The sequence below is a fragment of the Furipterus horrens genome, unplaced genomic scaffold (genome assembly GCF_987537825.1).
Source record: "Furipterus horrens unplaced genomic scaffold, mFurHor1.1.pri manual_scaffold_12, whole genome shotgun sequence".
NCBI lineage: Eukaryota > Metazoa > Chordata > Mammalia > Chiroptera > Furipteridae > Furipterus > Furipterus horrens.
In genome coordinates, this window is record NW_028327182.1 from 69,525,879 (window position 1) to 69,543,216 (window position 17,338).

Consider the following 17,338-nt stretch of genomic DNA (forward strand, 5'->3'; position numbering starts at 1 on the left):
ACTCTGGGGATTTTTGGACTCCCCTGTTTCTGTAACAGTTTCACTGTGTTTTGGCACTGTATCTGGGGTAGGGGTCTGAGAGGGAAAAGTGTTGGTCACTGCTGCTTTTCCAGGCACTTCTCCCCCTTCCCATACTGTGAGAAATGCTCACAATGAAACACCGGGACACAGGACTTGAGCAGCAAAGCAAGGCGTTTATTCATGAGTCTGCAGAGTCAGGGACACCACCAGCCAGGAGCATGTGTGCGTGAAGTAGACAAAGAAAACTAGTTTTATACTAATGCGATTAGCTCCCCCTCCCTAACACGATTGGCTCACCCTCCCCTCTCCTTCTTCCCTATTTCTCCATTATTGGTTAATCCAGGTTCACAATCTAACACAATTAACTACTTAATTCAGGGTGTGATTAATCTAGTTATAGGTCTCGTCGTCGTCGTCGGCAGCCGTCCGTCTCGAGAGACGATGGTGTAGCTTCTTCAGAGTCTATCTGCACCGCCAAGAATGGCTGTGCAGTCCGACTCGGGAGTGACATGGTATCTGTCTCCTCCCGTGTTGAATCGACATCTTGCGATGACGCTGAAGCTACAGAGCCTGGGCAGGGTAATATGGAGGGTCTGCTGTTGCCCATGCAGCAGACCCCCCCTCTCTTCGCAGCTGAAGGGTCCAAGGGAAAGACGGAGTCGATACAGCTTGGGTTCAGGTGCTATCTCCAACTTATTTGCAAAGTTATCTTGCTACATCTTCCCATTTCTCTGTGTTTGATGAGGACAGTCTTCCTCCTTTTGATCCCAGAGATATGTGTGAGGAGCTGTGGGATGTAATTTCCTCGCCCCTTTTCCATGATTCATCTGTTAATTATCTCCTTCTGGTTTGAGAATCACTGGCTTCAGTATCCCTAACAGTACTAAGCAAGCTGCCTCCTTTTTGAGACTAGTAGCTTCTTCCTCCACTCCAGCCCCCACTTGCTTTCACAGTCAGAAGCAATGAGGCTTTATATTTCCCAGTGCTGGAACTGCAAGCTACGTGGTCTGGTTTGGGGCTGGGATTGCTTCTTGCGTTTAAACGGACTGTGTTTTCACCATGGCTACTGCTAGGTGCCCCCGCAGCCGCTGCTCCGCTTCTCTTTCTCTCTGTCCCGGCTCTGCCCCTCCTACCTTCCTGGCTGGTTTTTCTTCTTTGTTTCTTTGCTGAATTTCTCTGTAGTTTCAATTTTCTGGATTTTCTGGGTTTCTTTTTTTCTTTCTTTTTTTTTAGTTTTAAAGTGGTTGTAAATTTCTTCTTAGTTGTGAGGAGACACAACTAAGAAGTCCTCTCTACTGCTATTTGTCAATGTACCAAATAGAACTACTTTTTAGGGTGTTGCCTATAAAAATGACTGCTTTGCTTTGGGAAAAATGATAAAATCTAGCAAGTGCTAACTCTGATGCCTTTATTTTATCAGTACTCCTGGTAAAAGTCAGATAGATCTGCGGAAACTACTTAGAAAAGTCGATGTAGAAAGGTAATACGCTCTCTTATCTTTATGCTTTCTAAATCCACTTGGTAATTGGCATAAAACACAGTTTCTGATATTTTCATTACCTTTGCAGGAGCCCAGGTGGGACCCCACTTACCAATAAAGAAAATGTGGAAACAGGAACTGGACTGACCCCAGTAATGACAAGGGCGTTGAGGAAAAAGTTTCAGGTAAGCCTTTAAAAAAAGAAAAAAGAATGTTTTTGGTTCCTTTTCTTCAAAATCATTTATTTAGAATCATAATCTCAGCAGCTTTCTTAATAACAATAATAATTTTTTAATGGCACTTTATGCTTTACAACGTACTCAAATATTTAGACTTCCGAAGTCTGTGAGATAGTGAGGATTCTCATCTTCACATTAGCAATGACTGTCTGGTTTGTAAAATTCCCTTAAGTGTAAAGATTAAGCACTTCCTCTATGCCGGGCTCTGCGCCACAGTAGTGGGGATATGGTGGCAAGCAGGACAGGCACAGATCTACTGTTTTGGAGCTTTCGGTCTAGTGGGGAAGAGAGATGTTAATCAGATGATCTCATGTACGTACGATTTTGCACTGAATTGAGTGCTGTGAAGGAAAGGATCCCATAGGGGAACTTGGTCCAGCCAGGTTGATTTAGGAAGGGTTCCCTTAGAAAGTGAGGCGGTGAGACTTGATAGATGAATAGTCCTTAACTGTGGAGGTGCCCATGGGGTGTGGGGGTGGGTCCCCCATGGATGTCGTGGAAGAAAGAGGGATTAATGCTGGCCGATCAGAGGAACTGAAACGTGGCCAGTATGGCTGCAACAGAGGGAGCGAGCCTGACAGACAGGGACGGAGATATAGCTGGGTCTCGTCAGCTCTTTTCTCTGTCACCTACGTGTATGCCCACGCACCAAAGTCCCGTACAGCCGCTCGCCTTGTGTGATGTTGTTCCAAGCCCTGTTTGTCTCTGTCATCCCCAGGGCCGTCAGATCTGTAAGGAGCAGCCTGCCTCCTGCCACCCCTGCTAGAGTGTGGGAGCATGGGGCTGCTGGCCTTCTTGGCTATGAGGCTGACATTTGTGTGTCCCTCTGGCAGTAGGGACACACCACAGAACTCCACTGCTGGCATCGTCCCATCCCAACACTGTCCTCCCTTCATTTCCTCATTAAGAATGAGTGCCTTTGGCAGGACACCTTGGTCTCTCTCTTGCCAATTCAACGTGGTTGTCCTGGGCGCTATGCATTGTTCTTCAGAGGTGTGGCCAGCTTCCTCTTTCCTTTGACTGGAAATTCTACATTTTATTTGGCGACCCTGTCGGTCAGTCCCCTGCAAAGTTGCCAAGTATTTCTGGGAGCCCTCAGCGTGTCAGACTCACCTGCTTAGCAGTGGGCGTCATTGTAGCTTCAACCAGGCCCAGCACCGATGCTCTCAGTGCCTTGGAGGGAGGGGAGCGCTCGTTAGCGTGAATGTGCCTGGATGGGCCGGACCAGCTTTAATGCTGTAACCCCCACTGCAGTTCCGGGAATAAGGCCAACATTTTTTCATGGATAGTCACCAAGGGATTTCACATATTCACTGCACTTTTTAGCCTGCGAGGAAGCAGCTACATACATGATATCCATGAAATATCTCTGGTTAGCTGAGGCTAAAAAGTTATTTTAGCAATTTCCCAGATGAATGTTGCTTTGAGGTGCCAAATAGTGTTATAAAAGTTACCAGACTGGGAAGCAGACCTGGGGACACTTTTGTTTTTATGACACCCACATTTATGTCTACAACACACTTATAGATAAAAATTCAACAGATAATAAAGTTAAGAAACATGTGCTTCCAGTAAGTTTTTTAAAACCTGCTAGCTGCATTTATATTACATGTGAGTAAAAAGAATGATTACCGAGAATAAAGCAGTTGAATATTTGTACAAACTATTTTATGAGGCATTCATAGTGTTTCTAATGTTAGTAAACCACTGTGTATTATATCAATTTAATTTAAATGATTTGATCATTCTTGTGGAATAAAGGTTCATTAAAAATGTTATAGAAATACTGTAGATAAATATTTGTAAAGCTGCTATTGCCATTGTGCCAGTATTAAAATGTATTCTACCTTGGATCACTCAATAATTTTTATGACATATTTTATATTGTACCTATTTGAGAATCCTGTAAATGCTATGGCTTCATTAAACTGTTGCTGATCATATGCTCCCATTGTTTATCCTGAGACTAAATGACAACCAGAGAACATAAACTACCAAGGTGTATCTGGTTATGTTTTTAGATAAAGAGCAATAATAAAAAACCTTTGATTTTTTTCTTTTTTAATGTTTTCACTAGAACTATAGCACATCCAGAAAGGTATATAATACAAATATATAAATTAATGAAGCATAAAGCAAACACCCATTTAACCATCAAGAAAGAGGCATTATAAATGTCTTTAGAAGCCCTGTCTCCCTCCCCTATTATAACCTTTCCTCTAAACTAATTATTGATATACTTGTTACAATACATAGTTCTTGCTTTTGCCCTCTAAGAATGCATCCCTAAATGCTATGGTTTATTTTGTTTGCTTCTGAACTCTACATTAATAAAACCATACATTATATATTCTTCTGTCTTCTTTCAATCAACATTTATTTTTTAAGATTCAACCATGTCATTGTTCAGTACTATTGGGTTGGTCAAAAAGTCTGTTTAGATTTTTCCATAAAATAAAAGACACATTTTTAACTTTCACCAGTAATTTTGTTGACTTGGATATTTGAGTATGTGAACTACCTCCTGCTATTGACTTCTATAGGGTAGAGGCCAGGGGTGCTGCTAAACTTCTTTCAATGCATAAGATAACCCCACAGCAAAGAATTCTTTGGCTCAAATGTCAACAGTACCAAGAAACTTTGCAAACCACTTTTGACATGTTCGATCAGTCACAGCCCCTTCTCCACACACTACACAATTTAAAAAATATTTCAGTTGCATTTTTTACCTATTTTGCAGTAATAAAGCATATGTGCTCAAAATGTTGTGTATTTTCTATCTTTAGCATTAAAATGACTGCACAAAAGTTCACTGATTTGGCAGGGCTGCCAACTTGTTAATACAAAATCAAAATCATCTAGCCTTGCTTAAGCTAGAGGTACTTGGCTGAATAAGGCTTTTATTTATTTTTCTTGTTAAAATTCAAAGTTATTTCAGCCTATAGGTTTTATGATATACTTTGCCAATATCTTGAGAAGGCTGGTCTAGAAAACCTATTTAGAATAGGTATTTAGTAAAGTACTGTCAGCACCTTGAAATCAAGCATTTGCTAATTAAAGAAAAATTAACTTGTAGTTGAAATAGAATAGTTCTTGCATTTAACTTGTGTGAGCCTGATGGGAATACTTATGTGGAATTTTGAATTTGGAACCTCTGATGGCTACAGAAACAAAAGCTCTGGTGTTGTCCTGGGCTTGAAGAAGCCTGTCTTCCTTTGAATTATGTGAGGAAGGGATTCCATACTGATGCTAAATTTTCAGAAACCTGATTCTAGCATGAGAGCCATTGCTATATGAGGGCAATCCTGGAATCAGTTCCACTTTGAAACCAGTACTATGTGCTAGACACTGGGAATAAGATGCTGCTCCTTCTCTCTTGGATTTATGTTCCAGAGGTTGTGCCAGGCAGTAAACAAGGAGTGAAGTAAAATAGAATATAAAAGGGCTGTGAGGGAAGCAAACTGGGTGCTAGTTACAGTGTCTGAAGAAAATGACTTAATGTGCCGGCTTTCACACCGGAGTGTCTTCTCCACGTGTGCGCACAGGGCAGACCTCTGAAAGGGCCGTCCTTACTTTGCTAGATCAATGGCTGTGTTGAGCCAAGTGGGAGGGGCACCTTTCCCCAACCATTGTAAAGCATTGTTTACTGGGTTTCAGACCCTGTTTCCCAGAGTGCATTGCTCACTGTCAAACCCCATCTGCAGAAATTTTGGAGTTCATCCCTGACTCAGTGGTAGCCCCCACCTAACAGAGTGGCAAGTGAAGAATCAGACGTGGATTCTGAGAATTTCCAGGAAGTGACAACATTTTAGAACTATAAAGTGTGTCCCCTTCCCAGCCACCCACACTGGTGTTTATTCTGTAGGCCAGCTACTTTTCTGAGAGCAGTGTAGCCAAAGGGAGGACGAATGTCACTCAGATTTCAGCTTTAAGGGGGAGTTCAGGTTGCAGGAGCTTGACCAGCACCTGGGCATTTCCTGGGATGCCAGGCCCTGTGGCTTCCTTGGGAAACTCTGCATGCAGCACGCACGCCTGCCCCCGCAACTTCCCACCCTCTTTACCACCCGCATCCCACCACCCCTGGCTGCTGGCGTCCGTGGCCACCCAGGTGTGCAGCCCAATCCCGCCTCACTGTGAGGGGCAAGGGGAGGCCCGTCAGGAGGGAGCTGTCCCCTCTGCAGGGAAAAGGACCCTGATTCTGGAGAAAAAGGCTCGCTCTCCTGTAGTACTCTCACCCCAGACTAATATAACTGCCTAAATAAAGGTTGGAACCTGAGGCGGGGGAGGGGTGCTTTGTGCTAAGGGGCACGTGCATGATATGGCTGCCAATTGTGACACAGCTGCCAACTGTGACACCGCTGCCAATTGTGACACGGCTGCAAATTGTAGGCTCCTGCTCAATGCGTGTGCCTGCACCTCATTTGTCTGGGTCTCATTGCGTTGCCCCAGACCCCCTGACCCCCACTCCAGATCGCTCACTGTGCCCTGGGTCCCCAGGTCACTCACTGTGCCCCAGCCCCTCCGGGTCACTCCTTGTGTCCCAGCTTTCCTGGGTTGCTCATTGTGTCTCCCGGACCTCTGTTAGCATGTCCGGGCTGCACCTCTGGGCCCCATTGATTTTTTGGCAGCTATTGTGGCTGCTGGCCGAACCATCGCCAACATCTGTACAGGAGATCCGAGCTCAGGAGCCAGAAGGCCCTGAGACGAGAGACCCTCCTGAGGTGGAGCAAGAGAGCTCAGCTCTGCTCCAATGGCCTCTTTATCCAGGAGACAATGCAGAACCTTCCACAGGCCTGCAGAAGTCTCCAGGTCAGCCTCCCAAGCCAAATACATATTTTAGAGTGACAGGTCGGCCTTTGGACCTGGAGCTAACTATTCAGTCAGAGGCTACTGTGGAGGCTGAACGTCCGACACCGCTGCAGCAGGCCACCGCTCCTCCGAAACACCCTGAGGCGATGCTTCAACACCCAGAGACTGTTCAGCCCCAGCAGCCACCCTGGTCTGAGATAACAGGTCACTCTCGGGAGGAGCAGTTTCTCAGGGCCCATCAAGCAGTGTCATCTGAGGTCGGTCCTCCAATGCCTGAACAGAAGGCCGTCATCAATATATGTGAGATCTGTTCCTGCCGAAATGAGACGCTGTCTTGTTCTGGTCTCGGCCCAACGCAGGTGCTCCACAGAGTGCCTGTGCCAGACTCCGACACGTACAAGGACATCTCCACCTTGTAAGAACTGCCTTTCTTCCTTTGTTCTCCGCAACCTGCCTGACCTGCCAGCCTTCTCCTCCTGGTCTCCCTGGGCCTTCCTCAGCTTCTCAAACCCACACTGACTACTTCCTGCTTTTATATTTTGTTTGTCATCTATTCCTTATCTTCATTCTACTTCTCACCATTGTTTCCTCCTCCGCATGTTTCCTTACTGGTTTTTCTTTAGCCCCATTGCTTCATTCCTTAACCCTCTACTCCCCTCCCACTTCTATGCCATCCTCTTTACAGCTTCGTGGCCCTCTCCGAATCTCATTGGTGGTGATACAACAAATTGGTTAAGAGAAGAGACTCTAGAGCCAGAGTGCCCGAGTTTGAATGTAGTTATGCCATATATTAGTGTTTGGGTTCAATTTCATCATCTGTAAAGTCAAGATTATGATAGTTACCATCTCTTAGGATTGTTGTGAGATTTAGATGAGTTCACCTATGTCAGTGCCTATCCGTCGTCGTCGTCGTCGGCAGCCGTCCGTCTCGAGAGACGATGGTGTAGCTTCTTAAGAGTCTATCTGCACCGCCGAGAATGGCTGTGCAGTCCAACTCGGGAGTGACACGGTATCTGTCTCCTCCCGTGTTGAATCGACATCTTGTGATGATGCTGGAGTGTCCTCTCCAGTGAAGCTGAAGCTACAGAGCCTGGGCAGGGTGATATGGAGGGTCTGCTGTTGCCCATGCAGCAGACCCCACCTCTCTTCGCAGCTGAAGGGTCCAAGGGAAAGACGGAGTCAATACAGCTTGGCTTCAGGTGCGCCGCAGGAGTTGCCGGTGTTGACTACAACGTCTAACCGCCTTAGGGACTCCGGCTCCGGATTTTCTGTCGGGGTTTACTCCCTTAGCCTTTCCCCTGAAGAGGTATGCCGCAAGGCAGCGGAGGTTTTTTGGAATCAGAGTTTTCCTTCTCTGATGTGCCCTGACTGGAAGATCGAACCAGCGACACTTAGCTCGCAGGCCGACGCTCAATCCACTGAGCCAAACCAGCCAGGGCTTGTCAGTGCCTATCATATATCCAGTTATACCCAGAACTCACATTTGCCACCTGGCTTTCTAAATATATCACCCATTCTGTGTCCAGCCAGGGCTAAGTACTATGGGAGCCACAGAAGTATGACATTGTCTATGAAACGTGACAATGACAGGTGGGAAGAAAGGGAATATGACTAAAAAGGGAGATGATATATAGTTAAGTACTAAAAAAGATACAGACCAGAGGTGGTATAATTCAGCAGAATCGGTAGTCACTGGCCTATGGAAGTCGGAAGACTGCATGGTTAAGCTATAACTTTAACTGGGACTTAAAGGTGCCTGTGGTTTGTTACATAGAGGAAAAATAATGCGTACAGTCTTGGCAACAGCATGGCTGCAGGAATGATCAGGACTTATTAGGCTAGTCTTGCTGTCAAGAATTGGTTTAGGAAGCGGTGAAAAATATGATCATGAAAAACTTTGGCTCTAGGAGTTTGGAAGTTGCACTGAGACTGGGAGAGCCCCTGAATGTTTTCAAGTGAGAGAGACAGGTGATTAAAATAAGAGGGTTATTTTAAATTCCATATGTAGAGTGATCTCAAGAGGAAAGCTTGATTCAGGGAGACCGGTAGAATACTTGAGCAAAATCTAGCAGTAAAGCAAGAAGAGTAGTTGTGATAGGAGGAGAAAGAACATCCTGGGAACAGTGTAAAGAAAAACTGACAGGTTGTAGTAACTGGCTGGAGTTGGGGAATGGGGTGTACAGGAAAGATAAAAATCAAATACGACCCTGTAAAGTTTCTGTCCTGGGTGATGAGGAGAACCACAGTGGTGTACGAGGTGGACAAAGAGCATTTGGAGAGGCGAGCCAGATTGAAGGCGATGAGTTCAGACTGGGCAGTTTTTATTGGGGAGCCGAAAGCAACCAAAGGATTCTGGTTGGGTGGAAGTGTCCACTGTGCAGAGGGACAGACAGGGACCTGTTTGACTTTTCTCACCTTCCTGGGAAACGCGCATATAAACTGGACAGGTAAGTTGTCGCTGAGGGACGAGGACAAAGCTAAAGGTGAAGATTCAAAGTTACCCACGGAGTTAGTGATTGAGACTGAACCTCGGGAATTTCACAGATTCTTTTAAACGCTTGTAATTCATGGGTACAGCCTCCCTGTGTTGTTGGTGTTGGTGTTAAAGTCACAGAAACACACAGGGTAAATGTGAAAATCCCACACAGCACTTCCCGCCACTCCTGTTACCACTTTGGCATGTGTCTGTTCTTGCAATCTCTCTCTCTTTTTCTTCTTTTCCTTTTCTTTTGCAGTTTCCCCCCTAAAGAGGTAATACTTTACTCCTTGCTCAGTGATTTGTGCTTTCCCTTGTCACATATGTCTGTCAGATCTTTCCATATCAGTCCTTCTCATTTCTAATTGCCCTTATCTTTCTAACACCTGGAAAGATTCCCACAGAGGGCACTGACCCAAAGTTTTGCTGTGACCTGGCTGACGCAAGGTTTCTTTGTGTTAATTTGCTGATAATGATACATTTTTGGTATTTTTCTGTGGAATTATTATTTTTGTATTCGTTTGTACAAGGAGTCATTTTAGACACAGGTGGTTTTGGAGAAAATGCATTCAAAGTAATCAACTGGCAACACCTAGCCAAATAAGAAATTGAGGTTCTGAGGAGATGCCTCATGGTTTGTGCCAGGGGCCCCACATTATGTCTTTATTAATTTGTGCAGACTGGGAAAGCTGATAGCTGTGGAAATTAGAAAGCTGGTATTTTCTTCATTTGATTAATCCCCACAAGGTTGCCATGACTGTTTTAATTACTCTGTTTGTTCTTTTCCTGCCTATTTAAAGATACTAACTGTGTTTCTTTGCAGCGATTTAAAAGGCAACTCTATTTCTCACCTTGATAAGGACTCATGGAGGTTCTTCCATGTAACTGAGAAACTGTGAGTATATTCTCTCCAAAAATGTATACAAACAAACAAGCAAACCTGACTGCATTGTAAGGTCCTTCTTGGTCCCCAATTTTGAGGTCATTAGCTCTGAGAAAAGGTATTCACCTCCATATCATAAATCAACCTCTATTGATTCCAAGTCTGTGTTTATTTAAAAAATTAAATTGGCAGGCTCTCTTTAAAATGAGTCAATTTAACCTTATTCTTCACTGTAACAAGTAATACATGTTTATATTCTCAGTATATAAAAATGAAATACAGGCATAGTGAAACCTTCGCTTCTGCCCTCGTCCCCCACCCTTAAGGTGAGGCTGTTCTGAGCTGTTTACTGTGTGCCCTTGCAGACCTTTCCCCGGGCCTTTGCCTACATACTGATAGCACAATAGGCATGTTGTGTGATTTTCTTTTTCTTTTTTTTTTTTTTTACATAAATGGTAACAACTCGGTCCTTCCACCTCTTGCTATGTCTTAGATTTGTTTCCTTCCTGGTTAACCAATTCATTTAAACTCCTGCATAATATTCTACAGGATGGGTGTGTTACAGTTAAAAATCCCCCTATTGGTGGATGTTTAGATTATGTCTAGTTTTCCTGTTGCATGTATTGCTGCAACGAACATTCTTGTACATGCATCTTTGTGAACATGGACAGGCTTTCTGCAGAATAGACATTTAGGAATGGAGTTGTTGGGGCGAAGAGTATACTGATATAACATTTTGACTGCCCTCAAAGAAGTTGTGCCAACTTATGCTCCAGGCAGTAGTAGGCCACAACAACATTCATTTCCAGCACTGATAGTCTCCATTTTTTGGCTGATGTAATGAGTGAATAAAAGGGGCCCCATCTGAATTTGAATTTTTCTGGTTACTTGTAAATTTAACTGGAGAGTATCATGCTTTGTGAAATAAACCAGGTGGTGAAAGAAGAATACCATATTATCTCACTTCATACAGGAATCTAATGAGAAAACAAACCAATGAGCAAAGTAGAACTAGAGACATGGAAACAAGGAACAGGCTGACAGTGACCAGAGGAGAGGGGAGAGGGGAAAAGGGGGGAAAGAAGGGGAAGGGTCTAGTGACGAAACTAGTGTAAATGACGCATGGATATGGACAACAGGGAGGGGGTTGGCTGTGGGAGAGGGCTGGGGGTGGGCAGGGCAGGGGAGAGCAATGAGGGGAAAAATGGGGGCAATTGTAAGAGAACAACAATTTTAAGAAATCTTTAAATATTGAACATTTATATTTCTTCTCTGACTTTGCCCTGTCCTTTTTTGCCTATTTCTCTTTTATCTTTTTTAAATCAATTTGTAGAAAAGTCAGTTTGGGTACACAGGTAGTTTGGGAAAAAATATTTACATTCAAAGTAATTAACTGGCATTTTTTATGACAAGTTTGTGTGTCATATTATTAGGTCAACTCGAACAGATGTCATAAACAACCTCTGAGTTAATAATAAGAGACCAAATAGCCATAGTAATCTAAAAACAGGGTTTACGATCACCCTCTAAGATATCTTATTGGTAACGAAAAATGCTAGAACCAAGCAGGTGTTTTTCTTTTTTTTAACTTATGAATTTCTTTGAAATTATATATAGTTTATATTTTCCATGATAGAGTCTGAATTGGAAATTTTATTTCCCAAACTTGTAAGAAAAATGAAAGTCATTTAGCACAAGAAATAAATAAGATTAGTTTTCTTTAAGGAGTAGAGAGAACGGAGTAGTCTGAAAGATGGTGTAGGAGAAAAAACTTTGGATTGTGTAACTATATACCTATGGAATTTTGAGCCATGAGAAATATACATTGCACATTTTTTAAGTTAAAAATTAAACATTCGTTTTTTTAAATAACATGTGTTTGGGATCTGATAGACAATAGCATGAATCTGGGAAGTGTTGAAGATTTCTAAGTCAGCTTGAGATCTCTACCTTATGAGGGAGAGGTCTCTAACTTAGGGTCAATAGACCCCCCAGAGCAGGATTTCTTCGCCTTCTTCTTTTTTACTTTAGTCTCTATGTTTTTAAATGAAATAGAAAAACAATAAAAAATAAATTTAAAAAATATATAAGAAAATAAAGGAAAACTATTACTGAAAAAAGTTTTCAAATATTTTTTAAAGCTATCGATATAGTAATAGATCTGCTTCTCTTAACATACTAAGAAACGAGCTATAGTGGTAGATCTAATAACTGGTTATAGTTTCTAAGTAGTGATGTGAATGACATCTGCAACAAATGTGTGATTTGAAAATACGCATACAGTTTTAAGTGATTTAGGGAGGTACCATTTTTTCCAATGTTTTATATTTATGAAAAGGTTTACTATAAACATTGTTGGACATGGCAGCTTTTTTGCTTTTTCTTTTTGGACCATTTCTATGGAAATATGAAAGCGTTACCTAAGGGAGGTGAGAAAACAGTGAATCAGAGCATCACCCCTGACCATTCCCCCTGCATACACATTCTGACCATCACTGCTGTTCCTTATAATGTGGTGAATTTCAAGTTGAGGCCAAGGTCTTTGATGCCTTTTTAGGACTCCAAGACTTGTTTGTTGGAATTAAAGTCTTTGTGTTTTTATTTTCATGTTTTTTTTAAAAAATGTAACTATATCTGTGTCATCTGAACTACCTTATAACTGAGAACAGTCCCTGATCTTAGTTGTTGAGTTTCTGGGCCATAATATTTTGCCATATGCTATGAGTAAAGAATTAAGCTTTGGGGTAGAATGATGCTACAAGATGCGGTTATAAAAATATGTAGCCAACAGACATTGAGGGAAAGCAGAATGTTTCAAACGCTGAACTTGATGGAAATAGCTTCACAAGGCGACACAGCATGTTCTCCAGTCTCCAAGGCTCCTGAAGAGGGCACCACCTAATGTCATGTGCAAGGAGCGCGGAGTCTCCTGCAAGAGACACCCACGTTGACCTTCGGCAGAGCTGCTTCCGAACTGGCTCTCTACCACTCCCTCGCTCCGTTCTTGGAGGCACTGGCCCTGTGCCTTTCTGCTCCTCACATGTAGGAAATGAGTGAAACTCCCCTCACTCCCACCCCTAACCCCAAGCATGTCCCTCGTCGTTATTGAGAGACTAGATAAAGCAAAGGCCTTCACATTCCTTGGGCAGACCAGATGTCAGGCTTGTCTGTGGATCGTTCCCGTTCCCTTCCTCTTTCATTATGGAGAATTCTGGCCAGATCGCTCAGTTTTCTAATTTATTCAACTGTCATTTCTGCTGCGCATATACTGAGCATTGTTTTTATGAATGACAACACTCCATTTGTATAAGGCTGAGTTCATTCTTTTCAGTGGATGTGCTGGCTGCTTACAGCTCTCTGAGGATATTAATTGTGCTATCCTGAAATCCTCTTGTGCTTCCTCCGTTAACTCCGTTTCATTGGCTGTAAACTCTTATGTTTGTTTTCGTTTTCTGTCCAGGTTTCTCCATATATATTTCTGTATAGTAAATAATTGTAGTTATTTTGCCTTTTGATCCAGAAATAACCTTTTTATTTTTCAGAATCCTGAGTAACAACAAGTTAAAAGAAATTGATAAGGACTCATTTCGACGTCTTTTATTCCTCAAGTCTTTGTAAGTTAATTGTTTTTATTTATAATTTTTTAGTTATATTATCTATAAGATACATAGGGGTTCAAATTAGATAATCTTTACAATTTCTTCCAGCAATAAAATGCTACAATTCTGTAAGTGTGGATAGGGCTCCCAGCCTATCTTGAGCATTTATTATCTTCAATGCATTTTCAATTTTTTAATCATATAGACAAGATATAGGTAGGGAATTGTCTCCAGCTATAGAGGAAAAGTGGTAATAATGTCTTAGTACTTATACACACCCATATGAACCTTGTTATATAAGTGTTCATATATCATCTGCCTGTATTTACATTTAATTTAGGGCCCATGGATCAAATAGAGCCTAAGGTATGTTTCCATACAGCCCATAAGTTAAGAATACTTTTTACACTTTTAAAGGGCTGTAAACAAAAAAAACAAAAAAAAGGAAAGAAAAGAAAGAAGCGAAGAAGAATATGCGAGACAGACTGTCTGTGGCCTGCAAGGCCTAAAATATTTACTGTTTGCCTTTACAGAAAAGGTTTTAAAATGTTAATTTAGTAAAATGAGAAGCATTCAGGTTAACGTCAAATTGTCTCCTAAAGGACAAGAAAATATAGAACACTTACATTAATTTGAATGCTATTAACCCAGAAATTTTCAATAATTTAATCTAAATTAGATTAACATTTACATATCAAATGTTTAACTAAGTAGATGAACTATGTAAACAGTATTGTTATGAACATGTTAAGTTACCAGGAGAGCAGATTTGGTGTTCAGGATTTCAATGTTTAAAATGATGGTTAAGTGGTATACTTAGAAATGTCTACACCAAATAAGCATATCAGAAATGCCCCTAACTTCATTAATTACAAAATAAAGATCTCTCCAGCCTCCTTGCCAAGGGAGAAACGCTTGCCTAGTGATTCCGTTTACTTAGAGATAAGGAGATGTCCTTTGCTATAAGAACTCAATTCTTATTTTTTGTCCATGGCATTCAGAGATGTGTATGTCATTAATTTTTTGAAGGTAATTAATGATGCTTTTTAGCAAATAGATGACTTTTGCAAATATAGAAGGCTTAAAGGAAGTGGGTAGAAAGAGCCTCATGAGGCGCTAAAAACAGTCCTTTGAATTATGAAACTTTTCAAGCCTCAGGGCATAAGCACTTTTGAATTGGTCTTCTGGGGTATCTCGCCATCTGGGTTCCAAACCTTACAAACAGGAGGAAGACAAATGAGGTAACTAACCGCTCAATAGATTAGGTCATTCATCCCCTCTGCTGTGAAATACTTTGTAAGCTAATTATTCCATGCCGGCCTAAGTATTCCCATTCATTAAAAAAGGCCAACCAACAAACAAGCTAAGAAAGAGCATGCCAAGCACTGTCGCTAGTATTGTAGGTGCAAATATGGGTAAGACATGGCTTCTGCCCTCTGGTAACTCATGATCTCACAGGGAAAATGAACGTGCAAGCTCCTACCACAATGCACTAGTACTAAACAGAAGACAGTGCTGCGGAGGCGCATAGAGGGAGCCATAAAATAATAAAACCACATTTCCTTTACAACACTTATTTTTCTCCCTCTACTCCCCAGCTATTTGTTTATTTTATAAATATTTGAGTTTACATATGTTCATGTGCCACTTTTAAACATGGTAGACAGTGCAGGTGAGCAAGACCTCATCCATCCTTTCAAGGAGTTTATGCTCAGAGGAAATAGGATGCAAGAATAACTGTATCAAAAAGAAGAAATGGAGATGGGCAATGAGAAATATGAATTGGTTTTGGAACACAGCAGAGGGAAAAGACACTTCAAGTTGGATCAGCAAAGATGTTACTAGAGCAATGCTGTTTGAAGACGACCTTGAAGGGCCCTTAGGGATCATCACACAGACATCTCGGATGGAATAATCTTGCAAAAGGAGCATGGGGAAAGGCAAAATACAGGAAAAATACCTTGAGTACCTGTAGAGTACAAGTAAAAATACCTTGAGTGCCTGTGGAGTACAGCTAGGAAGAACAGAATATTAGAGCCAGATCTTCTAGGGCTTTGAAGGCCAAGCCAAGGATAACATGCCAGGCTACCATGTTATCACACCTGTGCTGTAGGGCAAACTTTCGCCTGCAACAGAATCACTTGAAGAACCCGTTAAAGCTCAAGCTCCACCCCCACAGTTACTGATTCAGTCGGTTCAGAGTAGGGCTTGGATTTTGCATCTTCAATAAGTTCCCAAGTGATGCTGGCCGGTACTGGAGAACCACTTCTAGAGTGTTAATCTGGTGACTGTGTGCAGGATGGATTAGAAAGGGAGAGACTAGAAATGGAAACACCAGTGAGAAGACAGTTATACTCATCTAGGTGAACACTGAGGGACTAAGCTGGAATCAATGGAAATAAGAGTAACTATAGACAAGAATAGGTGTTTTCAAATAAAAATCCAGTACCATTTTGGTTTTTTGTTTTCCCACCACCATACAACAGAAGCAATTAAATTCATGGGTTATTAAAGAAACGTAAAATAAAAAATGAATTTCTGCTAAAACAATAGGAAGTATCGTTCTGAATTAGTTCAAAGTTCTGAATTTTAAAAAGTAGCAACTTTCTTTTCAGTTATGTGAAAAGAGATCTTTTATTTCTTCTGGTATTGAATTGGCCGAGAAAAACAGAACTAAGCCAGGAAGGTGTGTAAGTGTGAGGCTATTTCTTTTTCATACTAGAAATTTGTAATTAAATATAAAGATAAAAGCTTTCAGCTCATAATTTAAATTTGATGAGGCCACGAAATGTCATCTAATCAATTCTTCTCTCAGAAAAGATTATCTTCAAAATTTATCAAGATCTATAGTTGTATATTTTCTTTATAAAGATCATGAGGGTGAGATTGTTCAGGGAGGTGAGGGCAGGTTTACGAGCTCTGGAAGGTTCAAATCCCAATTCCTAAGGTTTAGAGTTTAGACTAAAGCTACGTATTCAATATTATCATTCCAACCTCTACCAATTATTTCTACTATTTAGGTATCTAATAGCTAATTCAGGCAATATTTCTCCTTTCCTTTTTTCTAGAGATTTATCTGGCAATAATATAAAATTTATTGGTAAGAAATCTTTTCAAGAGATGCCTTTCCTGGAAGCTCTGTAAGTTATAACTATAACTTCATTATGTCTAGAATTTTTATAAAACTTAATTGTAAATCTCTTTGTTATTTCTTTTGAAGTAAGATTAAAATTGTATTAGTAGAAAGCTACTAAAGTTATGTAGCAAGTCGTTCCTGTCTCTGGCCCAGACTAGTGTGAGAATTATCTCACAGATCGGAATGACGCATTCTACAGCAGTGATTCTCAGCCAAGGTGGTTTTGCACCCAGGTGACACTTGGCAATATCCAAAGACATTCTTAGTTGCCAGGATTGTAGATATGCTACTGGCATGTAGTGGGCAGAGGCCGGAGTTGTTCAACATCCTACAGTGCACAGGACAGCCCCTGTAAAAAAGAATTATCTAGCCCAAAATGTTATGTAACCCTGTGCTAGAGAAATAAAGACCACTTAATGCAAGTTTTTTTCAAGTACTTACTGTTTTGTATCTAATGCACTGCATGTGTACGCATGAAAGCCTAGCTCATATGAGATATCTCCCACAGTGAGATTTATTTAATGCATAGAGGGAGTATTGAGGTTGTTTTATCATATATAAATTAGAATCACAGCCAAAAGATCTGAATTTTTTTCATTTTTTTGTTTTTTGCTTGTGTCTTCTTTTGAAGAAATCTTGGTGGCAATTCAATCAGAAAACTGAGCCCCGGGACATTTCAAACCTGGCATGGAATG

At 41.5% G+C, this 17,338-nt stretch overlaps 1 long non-coding RNA gene across 1 annotated transcript; it reads left to right on the forward strand.

Annotated features, from left to right (window-relative positions):
- Window positions 1-727: 727 nt before the first annotated feature.
- On the forward strand, window positions 728-17,338 carry LOC149996322 (uncharacterized). Its single transcript, XR_016507479.1, has 6 exons — window positions 728-1,501; window positions 1,590-1,686; window positions 9,849-9,920; window positions 13,451-13,522; window positions 16,576-16,647; window positions 17,275-17,338. It is a non-coding gene; the product is annotated as an uncharacterized LOC149996322 (long non-coding RNA).